We start from the raw sequence: 12,638 nt of genomic DNA on the forward strand, positions 1-12,638 counted from the left end.
CGTTTAAATCTCTAGATTCTAAAATCGCTGGTTAAACATGTTAAAGATATTAAATATTATAACTGCAATAACTGATACTACAAATACAATTTTTTTTCAAAAGGCCTCTTAGGCGTAAGATACGAATACACGTAACACTTACCTGTAATCCATACAGATACCATGTAACACCTACCTGTAATCCATACAGATACCATGTAACACCTACCTGTAATCCATACAGATACCACGTAACACTTACCTGTAATCCATACAGATACCACGTCTTCCACGATTAATTGCCCTGTGTTGTAGTGCGTAATCCCATTACTGGCTTTACATACACAAAATCCAGTATCCTGGTAAGTCGCTCCTTCTATGGTCAATGATACCTCATTGCCTGAAACTCTTGCTAGATTCAGTTCCCTGACTATAGTTCTGCTTTAAATGTGTAGTTTTTGGGTACTCTACTAGCAGTACAGTTAATAACCACTTTGCCTCCTTTTGAAGAATTTGTTGCCTTTAGTTTCAAAACTGTGGGGTCTGTAAGGGACAAGACAGATGTATGTGTTTGGAATTTAAGGCAGCTTTAACAATGTGAGTCTTATCACTATGATATCTGCAGTGCGGCAGTTTATAGTGATGTCCAGCACTGGGGCATCATGACGCAGACATGTGGCATCATGTTTGCCCATGTCACATTATTCTGACACTAGTCCGATTTGTCCTAACACTAACCTCTTAACGCTGAGCGCTAGTTTGTACCTGGACAAGATAGATTACATTATATCTATTATGTACATGATGCTGAGACAATTAATAAAATGCATATAATCCAAAGTAGATGTACTCTTTGTAAATGTATACACAGTGAACTGTGTGTGCACACTACCAGTACAGTAAACCGCCCCCCCCATTAAAACCTTTCACCATAAAAGTCTGCTACAATCTTAAGCGAACCCATATGTCTCAAATTAAAATTATTGTGCAAAGAATATTGTTCTTGTTTGTCCTAGTGACCATGACCTTTTGACAGGGATGCTAAAATGCACATCGTGAAAATGACAAATATGGACAAGGGCAGGCAGAGAACAAAGAATGGATTGGACAATTTTGTTGTGGTTGAGGTGTGTGTGATTTTCCAGTCCAAGGATTTTTTATTGTTTTACTCATCTTTCATTTTCCAGTGTGTGCATTTTCTAGTGTGATTCCTATCTGCCATTTTCCAGTTTCTCGCTTTAGCAATTTCTCCATCACTGGCTGTGAGAAAGCTTTTGTTCTTTATGCTTTATTTAAAATGATCCAGATGTGTGGGTTCAGTAACTCTATGTTGGGATGAGACACCTTCTCTCATGGATGCTGCTGCCAGATTCATGAGGTCATTGATTAATGATTTTCCCATTTGAGTGGGTCAATCAGGATGAGTTGGCACACTGATTCACTTGCTTTCTATAACACCTTCAGAACCAGAGGTGTAGGAGTAGAGGTCCTGCCACCAATGAAAAGCTTTTGAGATGTCTTTCATCAGTTTGGTCTTGCCCAAGGTGACAGTAATGTTCCTAGTATTAATTTTTATGTCAGGTGACCTTACTTACCACTAATGTAACCTCTTTACAACAACAAAGACATATCTAACTCTTTGCTTATTGCTTGGCTTTACACATATAAACACTGATCATAATGTTCATTGCAATCTGTTGTTTTGTTGTGTTTTTTTTCTCTTTTTTTTTTGGGGGGGGGGGTGAATATGTATCCCAGCACAGAGCACCTGGCCGACATTTTCACAGCTTTAGTGGCACCGTCAACACACAGTACATTACTTATGATGCTCACTGCCATATTGGAGATTTAATCAACAAAATCCCATGTCAATCTAATCATTTTTTCTGAAGTAGCAGTATTGACAAGATTTTAAAAAGGCCACCATAACAGACATAATGAGAAATCTGATCAATTATTATTAATGATCATAAGGAGTCTTCAAATGACAACCCCATGTCGATGTGACCATCTTGTGTACTCATTAGGCAAATTCAAAAATTAAACATAGGTCAGTGTACACATTAGTTACCGTATTCTATGTTACTAATAATGACGCATTCAGTTATACTGTTTATTGATTCTAGAATGAACAGAACTTGAAAACAAAGAGCAAAAGAGGTGACAAAAGTCAAGTTGCACCAGAATATGCTGCAGTGGAGATTTAAAAGTGATTCAGCCAAAGGCAGTAGTTCTAAATCAGACCAGAGAAGGCGAATTCTTTGAAAATGCGCATTTAATATAATGGGAATTCAATGACCAAATGACATCGAATTAAGTGTAAGCGTTGTAGAGCTATGAAGAAACAGACATATGGAAAAGGTGATTAATATAGGGCTCCTACATCTAAAAGTAGGGCCCTAACAATAGAATAAAATGAAAATGTGTTACAGAATAAAATGCACAATGATGTACATCTGCTTTTGACCTGTTAGTGTTCCATACTTGATAGACAAAGTTGTCGCCTCACACGTATATGTTCCTTTGTCCATTCTGCTCATGTTATCAAATTTCAGCATCCTGCCATCCAGTCGATTCTTTCATAGGACAGACTGTGGATTCGGATTGCCTACTGCTTCACTCACCACTGATATAGACTGAGTTTCATTTACAAGGAAGTGGTCACTGTCATTGTACTGTAATAATGGGTGATCTGCAATTGGATATGTCCATTAAGTAAAAACATACAAATATTCATAACTATTTTAAATAATATCGGATGTATTACGTTGTTTTCATGAAGTGCGTGTTTTCTATATGAAAATATTGTTGTTTTCTTTTGCTAAATTAGTTCTATCTTTAATACTTAATATTCAAGTGTGTTTCACATCTTTATGATTTTCTCTCCACCCCACCCCTCCGATGGTCACCCGTCTTGTAAGACCCCTTTCCTGCTTAAGAATGGATCACCGGTGTTAAATAGTGTATCCTTGAGTCATTGGCTTTAACGCACTTTGGCACTTACTTTCAACTTTTCAGGAATGTACTTGATCTATAATGATATCTTTCATGTCATTGGAAACAATAGTTATTTTAATAAACCCTTTTATTAAGTGTCAGTGATATATTCAGTTGTTTTCTTTCTGGCTTACAACAGATTTTCAGAAAGTTGATGATGTATTATGTCATTTGTTTTCATGTACTTCACCTGAATGCACATCTGCTTGTTACACTGTTGTACATGTAATCCATGACAAAACTTTACTGGAAAAAGAACATGTATATAGCGAATCACATAAAGATGCTTAACTTTCCATTCCTTAAGATTTTCTTATCTTTATCATAATTTTGGTTTTAGAAGATATTTGTTTTCAGGAGGTAAAATAACCGAATTGGAATAAATCATGATGGTTAACTTGTAAGCAAAAATTATAAGGTTTAGCCTGCTATATTATTATTTTAAAAAATGCCAATGTGTATATGCAGAACTATAATCTTTGAGTGTTTTGAAATTTCTAAATTGTGTTGCTTTCTTCAAAACACATTTCTCAATCAGTGAAAATAATCAGGTACATAGAGGAAAAAATGTTGCATTTCAATTTCGTATCATTCCCACTATTTTCTACAAATTTTAACAAATTAGTAACGTAAGTAAAATGTCGATATCAAATTTTTGCTGATTCTTCCAGTAAAATTTCTTTATTTACCATGAGAGAGAAAAGACTAACATTTTGATAAAAACAAGAAAAAGGGTAGAAGGTGCCAATTTAACTATAAAATGTATGGAAAAAATATGTGTTACATGTAAATTATGATAACAAACTATCAACCTACTAACATGAGTGATGATAGCACTACGTGAAGTGTTATAACTGGTATAATTCAGCACACCGATATAAACAGCTGTATCCATTGTAAGTCAGATTGCTATCACATCTTAATTAGCTAACTGCATGTTGATGTTTCCCATCGGACGATTCAGTATTTTTGTTTTCTGTACTTGTGATAATGTAACTACCCAGACTGCGTGCAATTGTTCTGAATTATATATTTAAATCTGGTGGAAGGTTTTACTTTTTATTTAATAATTTTTCTAAAGCTTTTGATCGTGTACAAATAATAAACGGGTTTTCTCTTGTACAGAAAGGTACTGATGGAAATATTTTACAAGTATTAAATTTTTTACTTATTCTTGTTTGAAAAGCCGTGTACTAACACCAAATGAACTAACCTGATATTTCAAATGCAATGTAGGAACATGACAAGGATGTGTTCTAAGCCCTATTCTTTTTTTGTCATTTTGTTGATAATTCAGTTCAAAACAACAACTTTCTTTTAAAATGGTGGATTTATGAGAAATTATGAGTGTTAGTATTATAGCGGCAAACCTATTGAAACAGTATATACATATATGGAGTTGCTTTACACATCGAAACTGAGCTGAATAAAACCAAAACATGTTGGCAACAAAAACATTGAAAACATTATCTAGAACACTTAGATAACAACATTTATTTGGAAAATTACATATATTGAATATAGTTAAAATATTTGATGATATGGTGAAACCAATGGCATGTTATGGTTCAGAAATATGTGGGTATGAATATTCACCCGAAATAGAAGCAGTTAAATACAGAGTTTGTACAAGATGTCTTAACATACCAAATACTGTGAATAATTATGTTAGTTTTGGGGAATGTGGATGATACCCTTTGAGTACAACGTATATGTTCAGATGTGCAAAGTACTGGATGAAAATCATACATATGCCAACAAGAACATATCTTTTCCAATGTTTTATTATATTAAAAATAACTAGATGATACTGGCAAAAACACATGAGTCAGTAAAGTCAATTCTTTTCTTCGCTCAATTATTTCATGAGATACCTAGCGTAATAAATGGGTTACAAAAACAGTTTTCTAACTATGTTCTGATAACTTCTATTTGATTCCTCGTTACCGATCTGGTCAAGTAAGATAGGCGATTCAATAAAATATGTTTAATATAGTCAGTACAAGTCATTATTGGAAATTGAGAAATATTTAACATAGAACCACCTTTAATTTTCAGAACAGCATTTGCATTTCTTTTATCTTTTAATCATAATTTAATGACTGACTACACTCTACAATTGAAAGAAATTAAAGACTTAACAAACTGTGTCTTAAGCAATATCAAGTGTGCAGAAGGTTAATATTATTTTATATGTTTATGTACTTTTTATACCAATTTAAGATGGAAATATCTTGATGAGATGTATTATATTAACTCTTTAGTAGATGAACTTTAAATTTAATATCCACTTAGAAAGAAAACCTTATTATAAATGTTTAAAAAAAATTTGTAATTTGCTTTTAAACTAAAAGATGAGGTGTTAAATAAAATCAATATCACCAAATACACAAGTGTTATTTACTAAACTGGTGATGGTTCAATGTGTATTAAACTCTGTTTATTATATTATGTATTCTGGGGCCGGAGGCCTATATCATGGGCCAGAGGCCTGAAGTATTGAATACACTTTCTATGTTCAGTAAGGATTTTTGTGCGGAATGGCCAATACGATAGAAAAAATAGATAATAAAATAATAATAATAGGATATTTGACAAATTTTTCTGTCTATATGAACCAGTGCTGACTAGTTTCAAATGTTATGGTCATGATGTCATTCACGCTCGTGAAATCATTGAGAAAGATGTTTTGTCGAGAACTGGGAGTTTTTACATTGCAGTGTATGGTAAAACAATTAATCAATATATCACTGTATTAATAATGTGTCCATATCAATAATCATATCGACGCAAGAGGTGAAGAAACAACACAAAACAATAGTTACCCTGTGCAAATTACATCAATCCTCTTTGCGTGTGGACGCTTATTAATTTACCTTTTTTTTCCATTAGATGCACATGCATTTATTTATGTCATTAACATAGAAACACTATTGACATCACCAACTGGTCTTCTTTAAATTAGTGAGCACAATGTGACTAACTCAAATAGTTTTAAGTCATGCTGATAAATTTATCCCATCGTTATGCTCAGCTACTAATAACATATTTCAGTGCAAAGAGACTTTTTCCCCATTTATGATTTAATACTCTACTAATTGTTTGTATCGTGCACAGTGTGTGCTTATCAGTTTAACAGTGTCGTTATCAGCAAAGTGCAGAGCCTGCAGTCCAGCGGGGAACTTTTGTTGTGGACGGTTGGTCATAATGTGTGACATGGTCTGTAGAGCATCACAGCAACAAGAAGAGCCAGCGGCCTGGCCACATCGGACAATGTTGACTGCACAATGACACTGTCCGTTCCGGAAGCAGTTCAGTGTGCACCACATATGTAGTGGAAGGTTGAAGCCAGGAGGGCAGAAAGATGGCTCACCTATACGGGAGTGTTTCACAGCATCTGCTGGAGACCACTTGACACTCCATGCCAATATAGCAGGCATATCCTCCTGCAATGGGCCTAACCGGATCAGATGTCGCAAAGCCATGTGGACTCATGGATGTGAAGTGATGTCCATGTACAATGGAAGTTTCTCACTAGTAAAGATCTTAGCCAGCAGTTTTATGGTTGCTTCCTGGCGAGGGAGATATGGAGGAGGAATGTTACTGAGTACCGGCAGCCACGGTAAAGGAGTAGAATGTAGTTTTCCAGAGATTATGGGCATTGTTTTGTTGAGCTGGATGTCAATTACCTTAGTGCGGGACTATCGAGCCCAGACAGGAGCGCAAAACTCAGAGGGCCAGTGCTGATGTCTTGAGTGTCTGGGCACTAGCACCTCAGGCTGACCAAGCCCGTTTTGTGGAGTAGGTAGTTTCAAGTGCTCATTTTTGCTGCAGTTTTCTTCAGGTGATTGTATAATATCAGTGATCTGTCCAGAGTAACACCTAGGAATGTTGGTGTCGGTTCGTGTTTGTGTGCTGCCCATTGAGGAGGATGCAAAGCTTATGGTTCGAACTTGCATTGTTAAGGTGGAAGATGCTGGAGACTGTCTTTGTTGTGCTTGGTTGTAGGCACCATTTCTGGAAGAAGTTTGTCCTTTGCTCCAGATCCTTGTTCATTATCTCCTCAAGCTCAGTAAATGAGCGACTTTGGGTCCTGAGAGCGATGTCATCCGCAGACAAGAACTTTCTCAACAGCGTTTCGGGCAAGTTATTGATATAGACATCTAACAAACTTGACGAAAGAACAGACCTATGTGGGATTCCATTAGCCTTATCCCTCCACGAGCTGCAGCTGTCTCAGATATGCACTCTGAAGTGCCTGTCGTGAAGGAACAGTTTTATAGTCTCAACTATCCAGCAGGGCAATACTCTGGAAATTTTCAACAACAACCCTGCATGACCGTGTCATATGCCGCTGTTAGATCAAGGAAAACAACTCCAGGTTTAAGGTTCCTCTGAAACCATTTTCGACAAACATATTTAGTGCAAGGACTTGCTCTCGAGTACTAACCATGCCCGAAGCCTGCGTGCTCAACATTTATGATGTTTTCCAAGTCTGGAATTATTCTTTGGAGAATCAGGCGCTCCAGTACCTTAAAACAAACTGAAAGCATTGAGATCGGCCGATAGCTCGCCGCATTGTAGGGATGTTTGCCAGACTTAGAGATCACAATAATCTACAAATTCAGCATGCAGTTTTCCCTAACTAACCATCTAATAACCACTTCGACGTTATTACTCAACATCTTGTCTACTTGTACTGAAGATGAAAGCTACACTTCATGTGTGTCATGCAGTGAAATTTGTTATATTCAGTTCTGAATGGTGGTTATTGTTTGTTCAAGTCCAGAGTATCACCAGTCAGAGCTAACTGCAGATTATTCACGTTGTGACACACCGGACGTATTGGCCTCATAATTCAATAGAGATGGAACAATGCAGACAAATGTCATGCTAAAGTGGATCTTACATGATCTGTAAAGTACTTACATTTTGCATGGATATATGTAATCTATGACTGAATGTACTGAAAGGATTAAAAAATAACACAGAACTGGCAAGGAAACCGATTCTTAACCCAACGAGTTATGCACACTCTATTAATTTGTAAAAAGGGAATAATTTCCTTTTCAAATCAGAAATAATTGCATGTGTCTACAGCAGATGTTTTGAATCTACAGGATGTACACTGTGACGGATTTGTTAGTTATATCTGCTTCTATATATGGATTTGTCCTGGATAACATTTCTTTACATGAAGTGATTGCATTATTTCATCTGTTCTCAAGATAACACAGTTATGTATTACAACTTTAAGAGAAGAAATAAAATTGATAACAAATTCTTGTAGCAGCATTTATGCAGTACCAAAAAAAGGGGCAATGTGACCAGGATTAGCCTTGCATCTGATCAAATGGAGCAGCTGGAAATGGCCTAAAAGGTTAAATAAAACTCATTAACACAAACTGTTTGAAAGTATTATTTTTTATCTTTTAAGGATTGAGAATGTCTGTAATATGCAGACTATAAATGCAACCAATTTATCAACACATATAAAACAGTACCATGTGACGAATGAGAAACCTTCTAAAGATGAAAAGCCATCAACTTGATGTGCGTATCAATACTCTGAATCATAAGCATTAGATAGAATGACCTACAATGTACATATTATAGTAGATTATATTGACTGGAGAAGGCATAACCTGAAAATAAGTTCTAGAACTGAGTTATCTTTTATAAATGAAGTATTAATAATAATAATAATAATAATAATAATCATTGTTATTATTATTATTATTATTATTATTATTATTATTATAAAGAAACCTAAGAACCCTGCATTAGACTGCTCAGATTGCTATGTATATTTATATTGTGCCTTTTACATTTGGTGCATGACTGTAGACTGCATTGGAGCAAATAGATGTTTGAAATTCTTAGTTTCAATCTTAATAATGAACATCTTGACAAATTTACAGTAATTTCCCATTGGATTATTCAGTCAGGTGGGTTCTTTTCTGACATGGGGGATGTATTGTGAAATATGTCACATGGGAGGTATTGTGACATTGTTTGAAAAGTAAAATATTGCATTATAAAGCTGTAAAGTGTGCATAAGTGGAAGAAGAGGGTAATTAATTAATTCCTATTTCATATGTTTTTGTTTTAATATCAGTCTGAAGATGTGTTTAATATTGTGTTTGGATTTAGTTTGAGAGGGACTAGTTCATTTAAACTATTTCTTGGAATTACATATAATGGTCTGGTGAAACTCGATATTTTGGAACTATTATGAATTTATTCAAAAGTACTTTGGACAGTGTCATATTGATACATGAAGTCTTTTGGTATGTTAACACATTTAAGATCTGGAATTAATTCGGAACACTTTATTTTATATTCTTTTCTCTAGGACTTGTGATTGAACAATTTTGATAATTTTGGATTTATTTCATACTGTAAATCCTGTAAAGGTTTCATTGTTATAACTTAGAGAATTAAATTATTTGTTATATTTTACATAAATTGATGGTTTTTCTTTTTCTGTTACTTAGTTCAGGACTATAGAGTTGCAACAAGATGAAACAACTAATGAGAAACACTTTATATGAAAACGATGATTATTCATTCTCTTAGAAACTTGTTAAAGTGTTTTTCCAACATATTGCATGCTACATTTTTACAGTTTATCAAATAAATCGCTTGGAGGGATAAGGCTAATGGACTCCCACATAGGTTTGTAAATTATGGTCAGGATTTTTATGAGTTTTGGGTAATATGTACAATTGAGGTGTACGTATGTTAAGTGGGAAAGTATCAAATTCCTCATATACGGAATTATTATTTTTAGCGATATCATTAATGCATGTTGACATTTTTTATTTCATTTCTATTGACGGGTCTTCATTAATATGTTTGTAGTAATGTTCATCATTTAATTAACGTTCAACTTCTTTAACATAATCTTCTTGATTCATAATAATAGTGTTTATTTTATCAGCCTTTCTAATCACTATACTGTCGTCATTCATTAGATTATATAAAGACTTAATTTCGTCCTTAGAAATATTAATATGATATTGCCTTTGATGATTACCTGCAATATATATTTTGTGATCGCGTCAATATAAAAATCTAAATATGAATCACGTCCACTGTGTAGTATAAAAGATGATTTTAATTGCGTTAAAATAACCCATTCTTTTTGAATGAAAACAATTCGATTTGCTCTCTGAATTGTTTTATGTTTTATCATAAACAAATTCTTATAATTTTAGGCGTCTAGAAAATTTACAAATTTCTTCAGCTAATTTAATTTTATTGAGACATTTTGGTTTGGGACAAAAGTTTAGCCCTTTGCCTAACGGTACATAGTCATTATCAGTTAATCTTCTACGTGAGAGGTTTAACACAGTTTCATTACCTCACTTATTTGTAGTCTTCGGGGTTTTTTTTTTCTTTTTTTCCACTCTATTCTGCTTTTGAATCTGTGGAACCTCCTATTATTTTGTCTTGTGATGTCGTCTCTATTAGCCCTTGTAAAGTCTTTACCCGGTTTTTCAGTGTTTTTGATTATTGTAAAAAGTCTTGATATGAGAAACTAGCGACAGAAATGGTTATTTTTCACACAGCCACACAATGTCATAAAATGGCATAATAAAAATATGTTAATTGAGTTTAATGTTGCACGGTCCTACGCACCTACTTCTGATTGTAATAGGCGCTGACACGTATTAATGGAATACAGTAGCTCTTCACTACCATATGCCATAAATATTGTATCAGCAGTAGATAATTTCCAGTATTGTAAGTTTAGAAACGTTTCTGTCCCTGTACTGAGTTAAATAGATAATAAAAATAATGATTATAGACACAGCAAACATTTTCTATTTCTGCTGTTTATTGATATCAAAGTTGTATCAATGCTACATACATTCGAATATTGTAAATAATTTTCATGTATTTGTCAGTCGTGATCCTGTCATTATTTTCTCCCATCACTTAACGTAGTTAAATATTTTTATCAATTGACACGAGGATGTTTCACTGTCAAACAAAAGTAGAAAGAGTAGAATAAACAAATAAGAAAATTCAACCTCCTTTTGGGAAGATATTTATATAAACTTACACTAACCATAATTAAATATTTGTATAAAGTTATAATATTGTAGAAATAGTGATAAGAAGAAAATGTTTGAGAAAATGCATGATTTAATATTTAACGTAATTCACTATGGTTGTCTTCGTGCATCTTTGCGGTGTTTAGTAGGACCAATACGTCTTGGGTACGAAACTTATTGTGGGCGACACTGCCCCTCGTCAAGGAAACAACGCGGTAATAATTAGAGCTGGTAACCGAGAAAAAATTTGTAAAGGGGTATACCAAAACAAGATATTATATCTTTGGTATTATCTGGAGAAAAAAAATAATTATCTTGAGAAAAAGAAAAGGAAATATTTCAGCCAAAAAGACGGTCACGTTCCGGAGAGATAAAACGAAATTGGGCTGGATAAAAAAAACAAAAAAAACATTGAAGTTGAAATTGCACCAAGTAACCTACAAGAATGTCGTTCGTCATAACGGTATGTGTATACACTTCCCTTGGGACCTATCTAAAGTGTATATATAATCAATGACACAAAGCTGCGATTTAAGGCTTTGTTGATGCTCTTGTTGTATCTTATAACTATTAGAAGGTTTTAAAAATTGATTATTGTTAATTAAATATGAAAATATCCAAAGGCTTCTCTCTCTCTCTCTCTCTCTCTCTCTCTCTCTCTCTCTCTGTGTTGACCATTGTATCAAGATAAGGGCGAACATCCATGAAAAGACGAGAATAGAGGATTTTTGCTTGTGGAATACCACAATGTCTCTGGACCTATGAAGGATGATGGAAAATGTTCAGTCAAACCAACCAAATCCAAAGGGGGGGGGGGGCTTTTATAGTCGGTTGTAATGTAAATAAAGCAGAATAATGACTTAGATTAACTTTAAATATAATACAGTATGCTAATTACCTAGTGCTAACATGGCTTCTATTCCATGCTAATTTCCATGAGCCTTCAGGTCAATGCATTGATTAGCTTTCATTGTTCAAGAATCTGTGTTTGTAGAGCCCAAATTTCTTCATAAAACCCATCTTTCATGTATAAATCATACGTGTGACTTATATTGATTTAATCAATGTCAATAAAAATAGAAACTCAAAACTCTTAACAATCAATTTATCAATATGCAAAGGTGTTTTGTGAATAGGCACAAAAGGACATTACGTTATATAGTGGACACACTCGGCTGGGATGTGATTTCATTGTCTTAGTCAATTCAAATTTGCCTGTAGTCAGTCTAAACTCCATGCAAAAGGCAAATATGTGTATTTGTATGTGATATAAATAAAATATATGTATAGTTTGTAATCGTTTTCTTTTAATGAAAAACATTATACATATCCTGGTATATCATTGATACAGATTACATACTGTACATAAATTTGTTAATACACCGTTATTCTGGTCTTTAAATCGTTTTTAAATAATCAAAATAAAATATGTGATAAAACACAAACTTGCCTTACCTCGGCTGGCCAGTTAACTATTTCTATCAAACTATTTGTTATTTTCACACAACCATTTCACATTTGCATATATGGGTTTTGGTATAATAAGCATTTTACAGCTATTGTCATCTACTAATTTATGATAAAGTGAGTTTCTGTCAT

The sequence above is a fragment of the Sinohyriopsis cumingii genome, unplaced genomic scaffold, assembly GCF_028554795.1.
Source record: "Sinohyriopsis cumingii isolate HCF-2022 unplaced genomic scaffold, ASM2855479v2 utg000127l, whole genome shotgun sequence".
Classification (NCBI taxonomy): Eukaryota; Metazoa; Mollusca; class Bivalvia; order Unionida; family Unionidae; genus Sinohyriopsis; species Sinohyriopsis cumingii.